Source organism: Macrobrachium rosenbergii, chromosome 12, assembly GCF_040412425.1.
Source record: "Macrobrachium rosenbergii isolate ZJJX-2024 chromosome 12, ASM4041242v1, whole genome shotgun sequence".
NCBI classification, from domain to species: Eukaryota; Metazoa; Arthropoda; class Malacostraca; order Decapoda; family Palaemonidae; genus Macrobrachium; species Macrobrachium rosenbergii.
The window spans coordinates 92,391,638-92,414,137 of NC_089752.1; positions in this window are offsets into that span (position 1 = coordinate 92,391,638).

Consider the following 22,500-nt stretch of genomic DNA (forward strand, 5'->3'; position numbering starts at 1 on the left):
TCCCATCAGTTTGCACCACTGGCATCAAATTTCCAAGCATTGTTAATAAAAATGACCTCAACAGTATTGATCGTGAGTAGCGTTTACTGAAACACAGAAATGAATGTTAAAAAGTGACATTAGTGCATGGGAATTTTGGATGGAAGTGAAAGATATGAAGAAGAGGTGACGACACACCATTTCCTTTACTAGGAAATGTTATAGGTAAAATTATTGTATTACCACATTCAAGTACTTATGATAACCAGGATTTTCTCTCAGGTTAACTTAAAACAGAAATAAATTCATGAACACTGAAACTTTAATTGGAATGCTGCATGCTAAGAGGAACATTTGAAAGATACATCAGACAAGTTCAAAGTTACAACAGATCACATGAAGTTGATAACAGAAAGAAATCTGTGAATCAGTTCGGATCATCGGGATAGATGTATTATCACACAATGATGCAACACGTACGGATACGCTTAGAATGCAGTGGTATTATTGTTCCATGTATTTTAGTGTTATTATATTATACGCAAATAAAATTTAATCTAGGGAAATTTTGATGAAAATGGGGAAATTTTGTGGACAAATCTAGGGTAATTTGTCCAACTTGACCTGGCAGCACGAGCCAGTGTTGTATGCAGAACTCGGGCTGCAGCAATCAAACATGCACATCCAATTACGAAAAAAAAGGTGGAACTGTTTTTCAGAGTTTCCCACGAGATGAGGCTTTGAGGGAAAAGTGGGCCACGTTTTACAATAGAGAAAATATAAATCCTGTTTTTGCAAGTGTGTGCAGCCGGCACTTTCACGAGAATAATTACAAGACAACTGAAATTTGAACTCCTCGATCTGCCGATCCTAGAAACTAGAACATTGGAAGCTGACCCGGCACCAACACTCATTTTCCGGCACCTAAGGTGGGTCCTAAATCTAAGTGAGCTAACAACGACACAGTAACTCAGAAATCTAAATTTGAGTATAAGTATTTGCTGATAATAAACAGAAGGACTCATAGGAAACTCCAAGAGCAAAGCTTAAGAATGTTCCTTTAAACATTCCCGTAAATATATACTTTGTGGAATAAAAAAATGAGTTATTGGGTTTGCAGCAGTGTTTGTATACCTTTTTGTAGTAGTATATATATATATATATATATACATATATACATTTATATATATATAAGGTGTATATATATATATATATATGTTTATATATGTGTGTTTATATATACACAAATATATACATTTATACATATAAATATACATACACATAGATAGATAGAGAGAAAGATATATGGATATATATATATATATACATTATATATATATATATATATATATATATACATTATATATATATATATATATATATATATATATATATATATATATATACTCTATAAATATATATATATATATATATATATATATATATATATATAAATATATTATATATATATAATATATATATATATATGTGTGTGTGTGTGTGTGTGTATATGTACATAATATATATACAAGTATTTACATATATTAACATATATAATCCTCCTTGATTGTTGAAATGGATTATAAACTAGACTACCATGGATTTGACTTATCAAGTATGTTTCTGAAAATTCTCTGTAGCAAACAAGGAGTACAGCATAAATATAAATGTATACAACTTTTAATTGTCATATTTCAGATAGGGCTTTTGAGGGTATTGAGCTACTTCAGCCAGCAACTCAGGAGACAGCCACTGATCCTACATTAAATAAGTGTCATAATACTCAGTTGTTAAAAGAAAAATTAAGACCAGTGTATGTCAATCACACTGATATTTTTTCATGTGCACTTTCATCAGTGTTCGAACAAGTATCAGTCGAAATGGGACAATAATAGCTAAATAGTACCAACAGTAACCTAGTTTTGGATAACTACCGATATAGAGGAGAAAGGTGGAAGATGATGTAGAAGGTTTTATTCAATTCAAAGAGAGAGAGAGAGAGAGAGAGAGAGAGAGAGAGAGAGAGAGAGAGAATAAAATGTTACACCACAATAATTTTCAATTACAGTTTGTCTACTTATATATATGTACCCAATAGTGTGCTTTCATCCTTCTTTTTCTACAGTATTCTGTCTCTCTCAGTCATCTTCTCCAAATCAGAATAGTCTTCATTAGTTTCACGCTTATTTTTGCCAAACCTTACTCTGATTACTCGACATTCCTAATTCCTCATACTGCTGCATCCCCGTTTAACTGGAATAATTATTTTATTTTAACAAAATTACAAAGAGATTGCATAAAAAGTTTCCCACGTTTGTTATTCAATAAAATGTCTTTTAGACGGTTTTTTTTTTTATTTGTTCGTAAAGCATATGTTCAGCCAACTGGTAAAGAAGGGAATATATGGCTATAAAATAGGTCATTTATTTTTTCAAATAACCAAAATATTCAGCCCTAGCCTAGTTTAAGTTAATGTGATTAAAATGCTGATTTAGTTTTACTATATAGTTTGTTTGTATGGTTCTTTATGAAAAGAAGTTTGATATTTTCATTTGGTAGGCTCATCACTAATTGTGGGCTGAGGCCAACACTAGACTTTTTCATAATTCCTCATACTGCAAATCTGGTAATTTTACTCGAACATTGCAAAATTTGCAGTACAGTACATTAAGAGATAATTAATTTGACATACACCTAAACTGTATCGAGAGATGAAAACAGTAATATTGGTACTGTATTTTGATTAGTAAACTCTACTTTGTGAATGTAAAAGTGGCAAAACCATTTTGAATGTAAAAAAATACCATTTTCAATATAAAAAAATACCTGTTATTTTACCTAAGTTCTTTTCAAAAATATCTAGTTTCTATTATTAAAAGCATTACATCGTTTTCTTAATTTGCATCCTAAGGATCACTACTGTTTATTTCAAAGCCTGATAGTATAGTCTGATTACGGGCAGCTAAAGCATACAAATGTTCAACAGTTTTTTTATTTATTTTACCTATTGTTACATTTTTCCTTTGCGGCTTCCAGTGCAGAGGAAAGAGGCCAAAATCTAACTATAAACATGGAAAGCTTCAGTTACAACTGCAGCAATCTAGAAAATCAAACGAGCATCTTTATAAAGTTATTTCATATTTGATTGGGAGAAACATGATCTCAATAATGAGTGCGAAAGGAAAATCTAGCCAACATTGAAAATGGCAAAACTTCATCAAGACCTTAGTCAAGCTTCTGCAACAATAAACAGAGTCAAAAAATAATCTAAGTTTCTCATTTACCTCCACACAGTTGGAGACATATTCTAACTGGAAAACCAGTCTGCGCTGTTGTGAAGATGATGTTAGTAGATCCACTGACTCTCAGGGTTTAGGTATTAAATCTTATAAGTTCATTAGGGACGTATGGAAATTTCCTCTTCCATCAGCGGCTACAATCAGTAGATAGGTTAGACTTGAGCTTGATATAGAACCAGGAATAATAATGCTATTTTAGTCTTCTAAAACATAAAGTCCATGGCAGAATGTGACAGGGTTTGTGTATTATCATTCGATGAGTGCATGGTTTCCAAGGAATGGGCATATGACAAGAGTACCGATGTTATACACAGTCCTAAAAAAATTTTCAATTTTTTATGATAAGGGGTGTTTCAGTCCGCAAACAGATTTTTTATGACTTTGACTTCATCCTATGACTACAAAATATCTTGTTCAGCTTGATTTCTGCAACTGAGGCAGCTGGATATCCAGTGGTAGCAATTTGCTTATGTGATCTTAGGTCAACTAATCTAAAGCTTTGGAGAGGGCCTTAGAAATAACATTGCCTAACCTCAGTTCAGAAATCCAGCTGTAAATGTGAGAGACATATATGTGTATTTGGAGGTACACCTCACCTTGTTAAATTAATATGCAGCAATTTTCTGGACTATGGTTTTCCAGATGACAAATGAGAATGTTGTTGACAGCAATTGTTTGAGAGAACTGGTACGGGAAAGTGAAAGTGACCTAAAGGTCACTCATCGGTTGTCAGAAAAGCACATTAATATACATGGTGCACAAAGGATGAGAGTTAAATATGCTGTTCAACTTTATTTTTTTTTTTTTTTAACGTTAGTTTAACCAGACCACTGAGTTAATATCAACTCTCCTAGGGCTGGCCCGAAGGATTAGACAAGCTATTTAACCTCTCTAAGAATTTAATTATAACTAGTGACTTATGTTAATCTAAGAATTAATTAAGTTAATTAGGAATATATTATAAATTATTCTATGAATCTACTGTCTGAAACCACAGCTAAGGCTGTGAAATACTTTGGGGAAAGAGGCATGCTGCACTGCAGGACTGGGAAAACCAGTAAGTTTATTTCTTTAACTTTGATGCATGGTTTGATTTTATTTAATGCTAATGTGTATCATGACAAATACAAACAAATGAAATGCATATGGTGCAAGTTCAGTTAAACAAATGAAATATTGGAGAACATGGTAGTACTATGAAATGAGAAGATATTTAGTACCAGTAGAGTTTTCAGTTTCAGAGAGAAATCATTGTCTCATCCACAGTCCTTGCCAAAGCTGTGCAAGGTGCTCCAAAAGACTAGTATACCATTTCATTTTTACTGACCAGCAGGTTGAATCTGGGATGGGCTGGGTACTCTTTAGTTTAATTAGGCAAATGGGAGGCTGCTATGAATACCCATCCCCTGTTTCTGTAAAGCACAGACTTAAGTCATATCTCCTAGGTAAAGATAGCACTCTAGGAGAAAAATATAATTCCAATGATCATGTAAATCCTGACTCTCAGTTTCCTAACATGACTGAAGGCTCTTTTACTGAACTGAAAACATGTAATAAAATGAGCCATCAGCACTGGAGCTGAGCAGACGTCCTACCACTCTGACTGATGATGCATCACTGAGCAGACTTTTGAAATCGCTCTAGCCCATCCACACATTGGTGATGCGGCTTTGTGTTGAAAAAGTGGTTTTTAAACACATCCATTCAACACTGCACGCATCATGATGCATAGTGTGTATTACAGAGACTTAGGCATTATAATTAGACGTCGGCGGTTTTGCCAAACCTGTTGGGAAAATGACCTTAAAATAGACTTGGAAAATATGAGTTTCTGTACAAACACCACCAAACCCATTGATTGGTTGTAGAATGCCTTCATAACATGCGCCAACACCACAATGGCAGAACACCAGAAACCCAGCTTTGAAGACAGCATATCTAGAAGAATCATATCTCACGAGTAACAAAGGAAACGAAGGAAAAACACAAACGTAGGGAAAATGGACACTTGGAACAAGCAGGGGGCAGAGAAAGGTCAAGGTCACGCGGGGGTGGGGGTCACATAGGAAGAGCCTGGCGATTATAGGATTAAAAGTACCCAGCACACAGATATTAATACAGCTGGACTACGCATCTGGTCACTGCATGGATACTTGATAATGTGGACTGTTTGTCCAAGAAAGCTTGTAACTTTTTCTGAATAAATATTCCATTAGATACCATCCAGTTTGAATGAGATTCTTTTTCATTAAATATATATATATATATATAATATATATATATATATATATATACTCTATATATATATATATATATATATATATATATATATATGTTCTGACATATATCTATCTATATATATATATATATATATATATGTTATGATATCTATATATATATATATATATATACTATATATATATATATATATATATATATATATATATATATATATATATATATATATATATATATATATATATATATATAACCATTCTGTAAAGTAATATTTGTTCTGTGTTTGATGTGTGTCTACGACTGCTTGATGTTTTTCTTACAGCTGCTTCATATGTTGTGAGGTGTAATGAAGTGACTTTATAATGTAAGTAAATGTTGTGCAATGCTTATAAATGCTAGATATTCTTTTGTGTTCATAACATACCATGTTTCGTGGGAGTTAAAAGTTTCAGATTCTGTAGAGGGAAATTTGATAACCAGCTCAGTTGAGCACGTATCCATCCAGGGGAAGCGAGGAGAGGTAAGAGATCTGACGAGGGTTGACAGGGTTTTTTGGCCACAGATCGCTCACAAATTGGCCTTTGTTTGGATAAGTGTCCAACCAGGAAGTGATCTGCCAATCATTTTAGATAAAGGGCCAAACATATTTCCTTTCCAAGCCAAAGATACTGTGCTTATTCTGTATTTCCATGTATTCTGTTTGTAGAAGAGAATTAGAAGAACGAATTCTGTATTCTGGGTATTCTAGAAATGTAGGAGGAGAAGGACTCTGGTTATATAGATTTGAAGTGACTAACTGTAGCAGGTTTAAATTAAAAGCAGATCTGACAGACGAAAATAGTTAGTCTGATAAAGGGGCCTGGTATTAGTAGATCTCCCTCTCTCTTTCTCTGTATTATTCCTTTGTAGAGGGTTACTCTCTAGATATATGTTTTAAACCACTCCCACAAGATATAATATTTTTTTGAGAATGGTTTAAAATGTGTATGTTCTACAGCCATTGTGAAAAAAATGTGTTTTATAGATTACAAATGGAGTAAGATAATGTGCTTGTTACTTGTATTGTATCATGTTGAAAGGCAGAGTGTTGTCTTGGTGAAAGATAGTTCTGATGTTAGTAAGAGGTGAGTTTAATCTTAAAAAGTGAAGGTAATCTTTTGAAAGATTGATGTAATCTTTAAACATATTTTGTCTTAGTGAAATTGCTGTTGGTATATTTATTTCTGCATATTACTTTTTTTATATGTCCGTGTTTTCATATCATGCTTATGTGTTTATAATTTCACAGTGTTTCTCACAGTTTGTGTTGGTGATTATTAGTGTTTTGTTGGTGTTAGTTTCATTGAGGTTTACAGTGAATACTTATGTGATTTCAATTATTAAGATTTCAGTGAACATTTGTGATTTCCAATTACTATGATTTACATTATAATTTGGAGTGAGTGTTAATCATTTGAATTTTGCTTAATTAAATTGATTTCTTGATAAATTAAAGTTTTGTGACTTAATCTTGTTTAAGAAATACTTAAACCTTACACTGTTGTCAAGTAATAGTAAATCTTTTTGACATTGTGAACTCTATAACTTTTGAACTTAGAAATAAATTTGTCTGTTTAAAGTTTTAAAAGCGCAGTGTTTCATTTTGACCACCAGTGATTAGAGATATTTGTGTGTGTATCCTTAGAGATATTTGTGTGTGTATCCAAGGTAAGTGATATATCTGACTAGTTCTCCTTTATCCAAGTGAAGTAGAACCAGGAAACAATTATAGCATTTGATGAGAGTGATGCACTTTTCCCTAGTCTGGTTATAGCTTATCAGTTGTTACCTCACCCATTACTTGATAAATTTAGATTGATTTTTCAAGTGTTAAGCAAGTTTTAAGGGATCACTGCACCTTTCGAGTATTCAGTCTTAATATCATTGTTATAAGGTTTCAAGTACCTGGCTGAAGTGAGGTAAATTTTTTGGTCTTATTATTTGTGTAATAACCAGGTGCTTGATCACTTCGTGACAATATATAGTTATATATTATATATATTGTTTTCAGAAAAAATTTGCACTTCGTCTTGGTAAGAATAGTGTACCATACAAAAATAGAAATTAGTGACAAAGACCACAGTGACAAAAAGAAAACTTAAGAGATCATGAGGAAGCATAACGAAAGAGAAAGGAACCATGCAAAACAGAAGAGTCCTCTAATGATCAGTTAGTATCATCAAAGCATTTTATGAGAGGGAAGGGCTCCGGGCTGAATGGCCTTTGTAATGTCGAACGATGCCGAATTGTTGGAGACGTTAACTCAGGTGGGCTTTACCAGGTCTGATGAGGAATGGAAACACTTTCTTTATTGGAACTACCAAGGGGGTCAATTTCTCACCAAATCTTTTATCGTCTCTATCTTATTCGCTTTTTCACTTAATAGCCCCCTTTAGATTCAGAAGTATTTTAAGCAAGGAAAAACATGAAATGAACAGCTCGTTTTCATTAAATTGCCTGTATATAATAATAATAATAATAATAATAATAAAAGATTACTGTAATATCTATGATACACGTATTTCTTTTTGTTTTTAATATTTTCAAGCAATCAGTGTTGGATCCAAAATTTGTAAGGTATTAGCATTTAACGAATATTATGTTCTAGACAGGGTGCCTCTAAGGTATGCAGAGACAGACACACACACACATACTGTATATTATAACATTATATATATATATATATATATATATATATATATATATATATATATATATATATATATATATATATATATATATACATAATATATATATATATATATATATATATGTAATATATATATATATATATATATATATATATATATATATATATATATATATATATATATATATATATATATATATATATATATATATATATATATATATATGTAATATATATATATATATATATATATATATATATATATATATATATATATATATATATATATATATATATATATATATATATGTAATATATATATATATATATATATATATATATATATATATATATATATATATGATTAATATCACTTGTACGTGATTCATTTATCACACATTACCACAGGTGAAAAATAGAAACAGGTGTAGGTCCTGACCAAGTTTCGACTTTATTTCCAAGCCATTGACGAAGGACTGATGCAAGTGTGAGAAATTGCAAATATATACTACAGAACAGTACTGCAGACATACACAGCCGTTAGAGGCTCCATATATACCCACTCTGGCCGGTGTGTCTGGTAGGAGTGGCCTTTAAAACTCATTTGGCTAAAAATCACAATAGACTCTCCAGGGGACATTGCTGATAAACAGGCCATACCCACCTCAGATCCACACCTGACAGGTGTCATGAGTGGAGTTTGAAACTCATTAACCTGCCCTCATTACTGTGTTTACAAATATGATAATCCTATTTTCATATATCTCTACTGCCTACCTTAAAGTTTAAACAATTTACAGATTTCTTTTGATATTAAAGGATCAAGTTTATACATCCCTTGACTGATATTCATATTATGGTTGTAACTTTCTTTATGAGCTAGATTCATTGATGTTCCTTTCCAGTGCATTATTAGAATATACAATCCTTTTTGCCCCTTCCCGAGTTGATAGCATAGTTTGTTCTCACTAACATGTACAAATACTGTTCCCTTGTGCATATCACACATTTCTTATGTTGTTCAATTCTTTTTTCCAGTGCTTTCCCAGTTTGGCCAATATAAAAGTTGTCCTAGGAACACACGGAATTTTATATACACCTTTAACATTGTCTGGGAGTTCTTGATAAGTACATTTTTCATTGTTGTATTGTTCTTAAATGCGACATTAACTTGCAAAATTCTTAAGTGAATGGGGATATCTTTCATACTATTATTATAAGGCAGAACAAGCAAATTTTTGTGTTGTAAGGTTCTTTCTGGTTTGATACAAAGTCTTTTTTTGCCCTTCATATGCACTGTTAATACACTATCAGGATATTTCAATTTTTACCTGCAATTCTAAATCTTATCTATTTCATCATGTAATATATTTCAGGACTACATACCCGTAATGCTCTTAGAAAACATAGATGAAAACACTGACTTTTAACCTTATGTTATTTTTGTCCAGAATAAAAATGCACATAGGAAGAAATGTTAGTAGGTTTTCTATACACACTATATTTAAACCCTATTCTTCGTATGAGGACATGAAACGGTAAGCACCCATCATTTTCCATTTCCATCATTGAATTTAATTGTGCATTTCAATTGATTTAACTTAGTTTTTACATCTTGGTTCCCTGGCCATACAAATTATGTCGTCAACATACAAACCATGTTACATTACGTGGGATTATGTTGTTTAATATCTTCTTTTCAAAAATTCCATATATAAGTTACTTAACACTGGGGATAGAGAGGTTTCATTTGCCATACCAAAAATTTTTGTGAGTAAAATTTACCATTAAATTCAAATTTACAATCTTTTACACATAATTTAATCGTTCATTAAAGTACTTTTTAGAAAATGGGATATCCAGCTGTGTGTTCTCTAACAATTCAGATAAAAACGCCATCAGATCATCTATTGGCACCTTTGTGAGTAGTGATACAACATCAAAACTTACAAGCCTGGATTCACTATTAATCTCTACACTATTTAGTTTATTTATCAGGTCCACATTATTCTTGATATTTGCATTTGAGATAGTACCTACTAATGGGTTGAGAATATCTACTAAGTACTTCAACTTTAGCTTGTATGATGCGGAACCAACTGAACTGATAATTGGCCTGGCAGGAAAGTTTGCTGAGTTTTATTGTACCATACATGTATGGTAGCGATGGAGAGGTCACACACAACTTCTTTATAAGGCTTTCATTACCTTTAACGGTTTTCACTTTCTTATTGAAACCACTATTCACATTGTCTATCAGGTTCTTATTAATGCAAGTCTTTATATGTGTTATCATCACCTAAAAGATTTTGCATTTTTTCTATATTCACTTTTATTTAAAATTACAAAGGGCGCCTGGTTATCTGCTTTGTCATGTATATTTTATCTTTTTCCAGTTCATTAATAGCAACCATAAATCTTTTGGGGACGTTTGTGGTGTCTAAGATTTTCTTACTTCCATAAATCACTCCCTTAACCATGTTCTAACTGTATTCGTTAAATCACTATATTTTCCAAATTACACAGTCCTTTAGTTATTTCTACACTGTTCCTTCGCCAGGAGATAAAGCGAAGTTTAAACCGTAGCTGAGCTACTAGTTACATTTCTATCCAGCTGTTTGTTTGATAAGTTGACGACACATTCATGATTGGCGTTGTTGGTCCAAGGCTTCTTTCAATCAGTTTGTTTTATTATCGTGTTTCGTTTCAGTTCCGATACCTTGATTCCTCTGTCTGCATGACAATATTCACGGAGGCATCTCAATCTGGTGATATTGAGGAAGCCAAAATGTCAAATCTTTTCCTCGTGAGATCTTCAAAAATTCTTTTGGTTTCCAATGTTTTGATGTTGATATGTTTTCCAATATGGCACGTTCTTTCACCGAAGAGGTTGGGTCTTCTAATTTCAGCAGGAATTGGTTATGAACGATCTTGGTATAGCATTTCATCCCGACATTCACGTAAAAACCGCAGGTGTTCCTTGTTAGTATGAGGCTTGAGTGAGGAGCGTCAGCATTCTCTGTGGCATATTCAAGATGGGAAAAGAACACAGAAGATGGAAGGGCGCGTGATCATTGATAGTTATTATCACTTTGTGCGATTCATTTATCACACATTACCACAGGTGAAAAATAAAAACAGGGTGTAGGTCCTGACCGGTTTCGACTTTAGTTCCAAGCCATTGACGAAAGGACTGATACAGAGTGAAGTCACAAATATATATACTACAAGAACAGTACTTACGAACATACACAACCGTTAGAGGCTCCATATACCCACTCTGGCCGGTGTCGAGGTAGGAGTGGCCTTTAAAACTCATTTGGCTAAAAATCACAATAGACTCTCAGGGGACATTGCTGATAAACAGACATACCCACCTCTCAGATCCACCTGACAGGTGTCATGGAGGCGGAGTTTGGGGAAACTCATTAACATAACCTGCCCTCATTACTGTGTTTACAAATATGATAATCCCTATTTTTTCATATATCTCTACTGCCTACCTTAAAAGTTTAAACAATTTACAGATTTCTTTTTGATATTAAAGGATCAAGTTTATACATCCCTTGACAGTATTCATATTATGGTTGTAACTTTCTTTTATGAAGCTAGATTCAATAGTGTTCCTTTCAGTGCATTATTAGAATATACAATCCTTTTGCCTTGGTTGATAGCATGATTGTCTCACTAACATGTACAAATATACCACTGTTCCCTTGTGCATATCTCACACATTTCTTATGTTGTTCAGTTCTTTTTCCAGTCTTTTGGTTTGGCCAATATAAGTTGTCACAAGACTTACACGGAATTTTATATACACACCCTTTAATATTGTCTGGGGAGTTCTTGATAAGTACATTTTTTATTGTTGTATTGTTCTTAAATGCGACATTAACACCAAAATTCTTAAGTAGATGGGGATATCTTTCATACTATTATAAGGCCCAGAACAAGCCAGAATTTTTGTGTTGTAAGGTTCTTTCTGGTTTTGATACAAAGTCTTTTTGCCGCTTCAAATGCACTGTTTAATACACTATCAGGATATTTCAATTTTTTGCCTGCATTCCTAATCTTATCTATTTCATCATCAATATATTCAGGCCTACATACCCGTAATGCTCTTAAAAACATAGATGAAAACACTGACTTTTTAACCTTATTGCTTTGTCCAGAATAGAAATGCACATAGGAAGAAAGAGAAATGTTAGTGGAGTTTCTTTACCTTCTCTTCGACCACTACTATTTCTTCGTATGAGGACATCCAGAAACAATGCTTCCCATCATTTTCCATTTCCATCGTGAATTTAATTGATGGTATAATTGATTTAACTTAGCAAAAAGTTTTTACATCTTGGTTCCTGGCCATACACAAATTGTGCTCGTCAACATACCTAAACCCATGTTTACATTACATTGGGATTATGTTGTTTAATATCTTCTTTTTCAAAAAATTCCATATATAGTTACTTAACACTGGGGATAGAGGGTTTCCATTGCCATACCAAAATTTTGTGAGTAAAATTGCCATTAAATTCAAATTTACAATCTTTTACATAATTTAATCAGTTCAATTAAAGTACTTTTAGAAAGTAGGATATCCAGCTGTGTGTTCTCTAACAATTCAGATAAAAACATATCAGATCATCTATTGGCACCTTTGTGAATAGTGATACAACATCAAAACTTACAAGCCTGGATTCACTATTAATCTCTACACTATTTAGTTTATTTATCAGGTCCACATTATTCTTGATATTTGCATTTGAGATAGTACCTACTAATGGGTTAAGAATATCTACTAAGTACTTCGCTAGCTTGTATGATGCGGAACCAACTGAACTGATAATTGGCCTGGCAGGAAAGTTTGCTTTGTGAGTTTTTATTGTACCATACATGTATGGTAGCGATGGAAGGTCACACACAACTTCTTTATAAGGCTTTCGTTACCTTTTAACAGGTTTTTCACTTTCTTATTGAAACCACTATTCACATTGTCTATCGGGTTCTTATTTAATTCTTTATATGTGTTATCATCACCTAAAAGATTTTGCATTTTTCTATATATTCACTTTTATTTAAAAATTACAAGAGACACCTGGTTATCTGCTTTTTTGTCATGTGTATATTTTATCTTTTTCAGTTCATTAACTTCTTGTACAATCTTTTGGGGACGTTGTGGTGTCTGAATTTTTTCCTTCCATAAATCACTCCCTTAACCATGTTCACTTCTTCATTCGATTAAATCCTATATTTTCAATTTACAGTCCTTTAGTTATTTCTGTGTCCTTCTTCAGGAGATAATGAAAGTTTAAACCGTAGCCTAAGGCACTAGTTACATTTTCTATCCAGCTGTTTGTTTGATAAGTTGACGACACATTCATGATTGGCGTTGTTGGTCCAAGGGCTTCTTTCAATCAGGTTTCATTTTATTATCATGTTTCCGTTTCAGTTTCCGATATGATTCCTCATCTTCACATGACAATATTCACGGAGGGCATCTCTCCAATCTGGTGATGTTGAGGCTTCAAAATGTCGTCTTTTCCTCGTGAGATCTTAAAATTCTTTTGGTTTCAATGTTTTGATGTTGATATGTTTTTCAATATGGCACGTTGTATTTCACCGAAGGGTTGGTCTTCTAATTTCAGCAAGGAATTGGTTATGAACGATCTTGAGTATCACTTGTTCATCCCATTCACGTAAAAACCGCAGGTGTTCCTTGTTGGTATGAGCTTGAGTGAGGCGTCAGCCAAAATTCTCTGACGGCATATTCCAAGATGGGGAAAAGAACTTTAAGAAAGATCGGAAGAGGCGCGTAGTGTCCATTGATGATTATTATCACTTTTGTACGTGATTCATTTATCACATTACCACAGGTGAAAAATAAGAGGCAGGGTGCAGGTCTGACCGGTTTCGACTTTATTTTCCAAGCCATTGACAGAAGGACTGATACAGAGTGTGAAGTCACAAATATATATACTACAAGAATGGAACTGGCACGAACATACACAACCGTTAGGCTCCATACCCACTCTGGCCGGTGTCGAGGTAGGAGTGGCTTGCTAAAACTCATTTGGCTAAAATCACAATAGACTCTCAGGGACATTGCTGATAAACAGACCATACCCCTCAGATCCACACCTGACAGGTGTCATGGAGGCAGGTGAAACTCATTAACCTTACTGCCCTCGTACTGTGTTTACAAATATGATAATCCTATTTTCATATATCTCTACTGCCTACCTTAAAAGTTTAAACAATTTACAGATTTCTTTTGATATTAAAGGATCAAGTTTATACATCCCTTGACTGATATTCATATTATGGTTGTAACTTTCTTTATGAAGCTAGATTCAATGTGATGTTCCTTTCCAGTGCATTATTAGAATATACCTCCTTTTTTGCCCCTTCCAGTTGATAGCATGATTGTTCTCACTAACGTAGCACAAATGCCACTGTTCCTTGTGCATATCTCACACATTTTCTTATGTTGTTTCAATTCTTTTTCAGTGCTTTCCAGTTTGGCCAATATAAAGTTGTCTACAAGACTTACACGGAATTTATATACCCTTTAATATTGTCTGGGGAGTTCTTGATAAGTACATTTTCATTGTTGTATTGTTCTTAAATGCGACATTAACACCAAAATTCTTAAGTAGATGAGGATATCTTTCATACTATTATTATAAGGCAGAACAAGCAAATTTTTTGTGTTGTAAGGTTCTTTGGTTTTTGATAAAGTCTTTTTGCGCTTCATATGCACTGTTTAATACACTATCAGGATATTTCAATTTTTTGCCTGCATTCCTAATCTTGTCTATTTCATCATCAATATATTCAGGGCTACATACCCGTAATGCTCTTAAAAACATAGATGAAAACACTGACTTTTTAACCTTATTGCTTTGTCCAGAATAGAAATGCACATAGGGAAGAAATGTTAGTGGGTTTTCTATACACACTATATTTAAACCCTACTATTTCTTCGTATGAGACATCCAGAAGAAAGAAACAGTAAGCACCCATCATTTTCCATTTCCATCGTGAATTTAATTGATGGTACTAATTGATTTAACTTAGCAAAAAAGTTTTTTACATGCGGATTTCCTGGCCGCACACAAATTATGTCGTCAACATACCTAAACCATGTTACATTACGTGGGATTATATTTGTTTAATATCTTCTTTTCAAAAATTCATATATAAGTTACTTAACACTGGGATAGAGGGTTTCCCATTGCCATACCAAAATTTTGTGGTAAAATTTACCGTGAAATTCAAATTTACAATCTTTTACATAATTTAATCAGTTCAATTAAAGTACTTTTAGAAAATGGGATATCCAGCTGTATGTTCTCTAACAATTCAGATAAAAGCGCCATCAGATCATCTATTGGCACCTTTATGGAATAGTGATACAACATCAAAACTTACAGAAGCCTGGATTCATAACAATCTCTACACTATTTAGTTTATTTATCAGGTCCATTATTCTTGATATTTGCATTTGAGATAGTACCTACTAATGGGTTGAGAATATCTACTAGGTACTTCCTTCTAGCTTGTATGATGCCGGAACCAACTGAATGATATTGTGGCCTGGCAGGAAAGAAGTTTGCTTTGTGAGTTTTTATTGTACCATGCCCATGTATGGTAGCGATGGAGAAGGTCACACACAACTTCTTTATAAGGCTTTCGTTGCCTTTTAACAGGTTTTTCACTTTCTTATTGAAACCACTATTCACATTGTCTATCGAGTTTCTTATTTAATTTCTTTATATGTATATCATCACTAAAGATTTTTGCATTTTTTCTATATATTCACTTTTATTTAAAATTACAAGGGCTTGTTTATCTGCTTTGTCATGTGTATATTTTTATCTTTCCAGTTCATTAATAGCAACCATAAATCTTTTGGGGACGTTTTGTGGTGTCTGAATTTTCATACTTCCATAAATCACTCCCTTAACCATGTTCACTTCTTCATTCGTTAAATCACTATATTTTCAAATTACAGTCCTTTGATTATTCTACACATTTCCTTCCGCCAGGAGATAAAGCAAAGTTTAAACCGTAGCCTAGGCACTAGTGCATTTCTATCAGCTGTTTGTTTGATAAGTTGACACATTCATGATTGGCGTTGTTGGTCCAAGGGCTTCTTTCAATCAACAGTTTCATTTATTATCGTGTTTCCGTTTCAGTTTCCGATACACTTGATTCCTCATCTTCATGACAATATTCACGGGCATCTCTCCAATCTGGTGGTATTGAGCTTCAAGTATATCGTCTTTTCCTCAATGAGATCTTCAAAATTCCTTTTTGGTTTAATGTTTTGATGTTGATATGTTTTCAATATGGCGTTGTATTTCACCGAAAGGTTTGGTCTTCTAATTTCAGCAGGAATTGGTTATGAACGATCTTGATCACTTGTTCATCCCGACATTCACGTAAAAACCGCAGGTGTTCCTTGTTGAGCATGAGGCTTGGTGAGGGCGTCGGCAAATTCTCTGACGGCATATTCCAAGATGGAAAAGAACACCAGAAAGATCGGAAGGGCGCACGTGGTATCCATTGATGATTATTATCACTTTTGTACGTGATTCATTTATCACATTACCACAGGTGAAAAATAAGAAACGGGATTGGGTCCTGACCGGTTTCGACTTTATTCAAACCATTGATGAAGGACTGATACAGAGTGTGAAGTCACAAATATATATACTACAAGAACTAGTGCTGACAGACATACACAACCGTTAGAGGCTCCATATCCCCTCAGGCTGGTGTCGAGGTAGGGTGGCCTTTAAAACTCATTTGGCTAAAATCACAATAGACTCTCAGGACATTGCTGATAAACAGACCATACCCACCTCAGGTCACACCTGACAGGTGTCATGGAGGCAGGTTGGAAACTCATTAACCTTACTACCCTCGTACTGTGTTTACAAATGATATCCTATTTTCATATATCTCTGCCTACCTTAAGTTTAAACAATTTACAAATTTCTTTTGATATTAAAGGATCAGTTTATACATCCCTTGACTATTCTTCATATTATGGTTGTAACTTTCTTTTATGAAACTGGATTCAATGATGTTACTTTCAGTGCATTATTAGAATATGCAATCCCTTTTTGCCCCTTCCCAGTGTGTATTATATATATATATATATATATATATATATATATATATATATATATATATATATATATCTTATAATATATATATATATATATCTACGTACATTCAAATATTAAAAAAAAGCAGTACAGACCGAATTGAGTTATATTGGAAATTAACACTCAAAGGACATCTACCTGAACAACAGCCTGAACCTGTGTCTGTCTTGGGTGATACATAAGTGAGAGCAGGCTTAATGCTCATTCGTCAACCGAAATAAACCTGCGTTAGACTCTCCAGTGATTTATCGATTTACATATTAAAACATGACTGAACATTTCACCCTGCGATCATTATGTTTCTCTGTTGTTATGATTTTCAGAGACCTCTCTAATGTCTAAGTCAGGAAACTGAAAAACTTTTGATTTATCGCTGTCGTCTAATAAGTCTATAAGCTGAAAAACAGCGGAGAGTAGTGTATCACTTACAATGAATAGATTTCACATATTCCATCACTTGATGAAAACTTGGATAATGCATGTCTGCTTTTTTTTTCTTTTTCTTTATTTAGTCGCTTACTTTGACTCAAATTCTAGACATTTTGACAAAGAGAAGTAAACTATTCTTATTAATAAGAATTTGAGACATTTTGACAAAGAGAAGTAAACTATTCTTATTAATGACGTAAGTTTTTACATTTCAGCGTATATTGAACCTCTTATGAATTAAAAGAATATTTAGATCACGTAAGGATATAAATTATAAAATTACCTTTGATTGTAGAGGGAACAGGACATTTTCTCTCCATACTGTATTTTACAAGGACCCTTTTACCTATAAACCTCTACCATATCACGACCCGGCCCATGCAGCTGTGAAATGACAAAACATTAATACTAAAAATATTTTCGGATGGAATCAAACATTATAAAAATTCTAAACAATTTTCTTAAATTTTACCTTCCTTTTTCTGTGAAAATAGGTTGATCCCAAATGATGTCCATTCGACATTTATTCCCCACTCAATTCAGATTGCATTCATCTCACCATTTCCCTGTCACCTGCAAATCTTCTGAATGGACTTTTCGTCGATGTATCAGTTGACACAGTGGGACAATAAGCCATCCAATATGCAAAACGAAATATGTATTGGTGCTTGAGCAAATTAGGCAACCCATCAAACGACATTTATTTCAAGAAACTGCACAGGAGATGCATTACAATCAGACCACGCCAAATTGAAAGATGAACGACTCTGACCTTCATGGCAGACATAATACCTGCCCACTTTTGAACTCTTATCACTGGGGACCCTGACAGGAACACGACCTATTTCAACAGTTGCATCAGACACTGGAAATTCGGTTGCTTCAGACACTAGAAGTGGGGAAAAAGTATACATAGTTTAACCAGACCACTCAGCGATTAACAGCTCTCCTAGAGAGGGCTGGCCCGAAGAGATTAGATTTATTTTACGTGGCTAAGAACCAGTGGTTACCTAGCAACGGGACCTACATGCTGGAATCCAGACCACATTATGGCGAAATGAATTTCTATCACAGAAATAAATTCATAATAATTCTTCATTGGCCGGTCGGGGAGTCGAACGCTGGGCCAACAGCTTGCCAGCCGAGAGCTCTACCCAGTCTCCAACGAAGAACTGAGAGCCCTCCTCTCCGGACAGCTCGGTCATAGCTCAGATACTGTTGCATTTATAATGTTCAGCTGGCTGCTCGACTCTTTTTAACGTTAGCAGATGGTACCTTCTTTCGTTTTTTCGACATTTCGGTAGATTGCGTTTAACTTCGATGGCCGGGTAACTATTGTTATGTCGAGGCGTCTATGGACTTTATCTATTTGTAACAAGATTCCCATATATGTTCGAAGCAGTTTAAAGTGTCAAAAGGTCATTCGTTTACCAAATCGAAAAACAAAAGTCTAACTTTACGGCATCATATTTGAGTTATTAATTAACCCTTTGATTACGGCCGAGATGAGACCTCACACTCACCACAATCCGGAGGGTTTTCAGACGGTAGTCACCCGTAGCATGCTACCAGACGCACGAAATCGTAAACAATCATTGTAATAGCGTTTGTATTTGTTGTTTTGCTGCAAATTAACCTGTTTATTTATATGATAATATTGTGATAGTAGCGATCCGTGATACTAGATATTATGCAATTAATGTAACAACACAAATAAATAAACATAGGACAAGTACTAACTATATCGGGGTTTAGTGTTGCCAGAAGTATAAGCACTGCACTGATTGAGGATGACAGTCTTCTTTTTGTCATTTTACTCTAATTCTGTTTTGAATCCGTAAGGACAACTACATCACGTTGTGTATTATAGTTAAAAATTATTTATATTCGTCAGAAAACTAATCATAAGAATGTTCATCATTTTTATGGTTCGCTTACTATTCACTAGCTGGGCAAAAAAAAATGAGTTGACGTAGCAGAATAAAAATTTTTACCTATAGTTTATTTCACTTTCTAATTGTACATCAATAACATTGGAGAGTAAGTAGACACAATCACAATATTGGTTGCAATATTAACCACATTTCTGGGTAATATTTTCATCAATGATCAAGCACCCAGCTGACAAGGGATACGCAATCTAGAAATTCAGATGAATTCTGCAGTGTTTGAAAAATGGTTTAAAACCCAGCTTCTTCCCAATATAGGGCCATCTGCCATCATAGTGTTGGATAACGCTTCTTATCATTCAGTTCGAATTAATAAACCTCCGACAATGTCTGCCAAAAAAGGATGAAGTTAAGAACTGGCTAATAAAATTAGTAAGTTGCAAAGACATTCATGCAAAGAAAATGATTACGTGATTATTGAATGGCAGAGATCATGGACATAGTGGTTAGGCTGCCTCCATATCACTGCCAGTATAATGCAACAGAACTGATATGGGCGCAGGTGAAATCATACGTGGCAAAGAAGAATCATTTTAAAAAATCAGACCTGCTTCCTTTGGTCAAAGAAGCAATTGAATCCATATCTTCTGACAACTGGGCTAATGATGTGAGACATGCCGAAGATATAAAAAGAGATGACGCTTCAAGAGATGTTTGCATTGATAAATATATAGATTCTTTTGTTATCGATGTAGCATCCTCTGACGAGGATTCTTCATAAGTAATGTCTCCTCATACTTCGATTGTAAATAAATTTATTGCTTTCCCTTGTTGTGTATTATCCTGTTGAACACTGAAATTGAAATAAATTGAAATATAGATCTGTTTTTCGACAGAAAGTGGCAGAAATATCTTTAAAAATCTACATATAACAGAAATGCCACAGCAGTGATGAGTATCATATGACAGTGCTTTAAAAGCACAATTAAATCCTAATACTGTATAAATGTGTAATATAATATATATATATATATATATATATATATATATATATATATATATATATATATATATATATATACTAACATATATAGATATATATATATAGATATATATATATAGATATATATATAGATATATATATATATATATATATATATATATATATATATATATACATATATATATATATATATATATATATATATATATATATATATATATATATAATTGTGATATAGTTTTGAGCTTTTGAATTGCTTTCTTTCATTGCATGCAAGTAATCCGTCTTTACCTCCTTGCTGTATCAAGGTTGAATTTTCACTGTACAGCTATAAAATAATCATAATAAACATTCTTTAAATATTTTTAATATATATATATATATATATTGTATTTATATATATATATATATATATATAACATATATATATATATATATATGGAGTGTAACAATATTAAAAAATAGTAATATAGGCTATTTTATAGGTGCACAGTAATTCAACATGATAACAGGAAAATAAGAGCAGATCTGTATACACAGAACAATTCAAAAGTAAACTATATCTGAATCTGACTTTCGATAACAGCAAGACAGTAATAAAAAACTATAGTAGATGACGTAACTCAAGAACATTGCTCAGTACAGCATCCAAATAAACAAACTGAATGAGAAAGCACATCTAGGTTTCCAAATTTCTTGCATCTATCATTTCATATATTTGAATTTTTTATCTAAAATTTAAGTGGGACAACAAAACTTCATTCAGAACTTTCTATTATAGTACATTAGCGATAACAGGCGCAAACAATGAGAGCTTGAAGTCAGAAGGTTAATGGTCAGTTTAAGAGGGCAAAGTCTCTTCCTAAAACGGTCGTGCTATAGTAAAACCCGCCCCCTTGCTTTCTTGTTTACTTGCTAACCTTGTTACTCTTATTCAGTTTTCATCCTCCTGGACTTTGCTACAGAGTAATCTATTTCTTGTTTTGTCATTGTCATTTTCAATCTTTAAACATTTTAATTTTGTAAGCTCTGTTGTCAGTTTTAATTAGTGTTTTTGTATCTTTTTAGCCAGAAAAGATGGGATAGGTGATCCCAAGCGCACCTATTAATAAATATATCAATGATGAGCTGACTATTCTTCTATCCATGCTCCCTACTATATATATGTATATGTATATATGTATATATATATGTAATAATATATATATATATATATATATATATATATATATATATATATATATATATATATATATATATATATATATATATATATATATGTATGTATTATATGTATATATATGTGTATATATATATATATATATATATATATATATATATATATATATATATATACTATATATATCTTTCTATCTATGCATCTATCTCTGTGTCTAACTATCTGTTAATACACACTAACACACATATATGTATACATACATATATATTAACTTTATCACATACACAATTGTTCTGTGCATTAACTAAATTACTAAAAGGACCTCATTCAAACTGGATGGTATCTATAGATACCATGCAGTTTGAATGAGGTCCTTTTAGTAATATATATATATATATATATCACGGAAGGAAGCAGTAGGGAAAGGCATCCTCATCATCTACAGTTTATTTTCAATGCCGACGTTTCGCGACGAATTCCAAGTCGCATTTTCAAGGCTATAAAATATAATATAATTTGCGAACATCAATAACAAATTAATGCAATGGCAACAGCTCTTTATGTAGTAAAAATATTTAAAACAAACACCTCATTCAAGACAAGTCAATAATGAGTAAA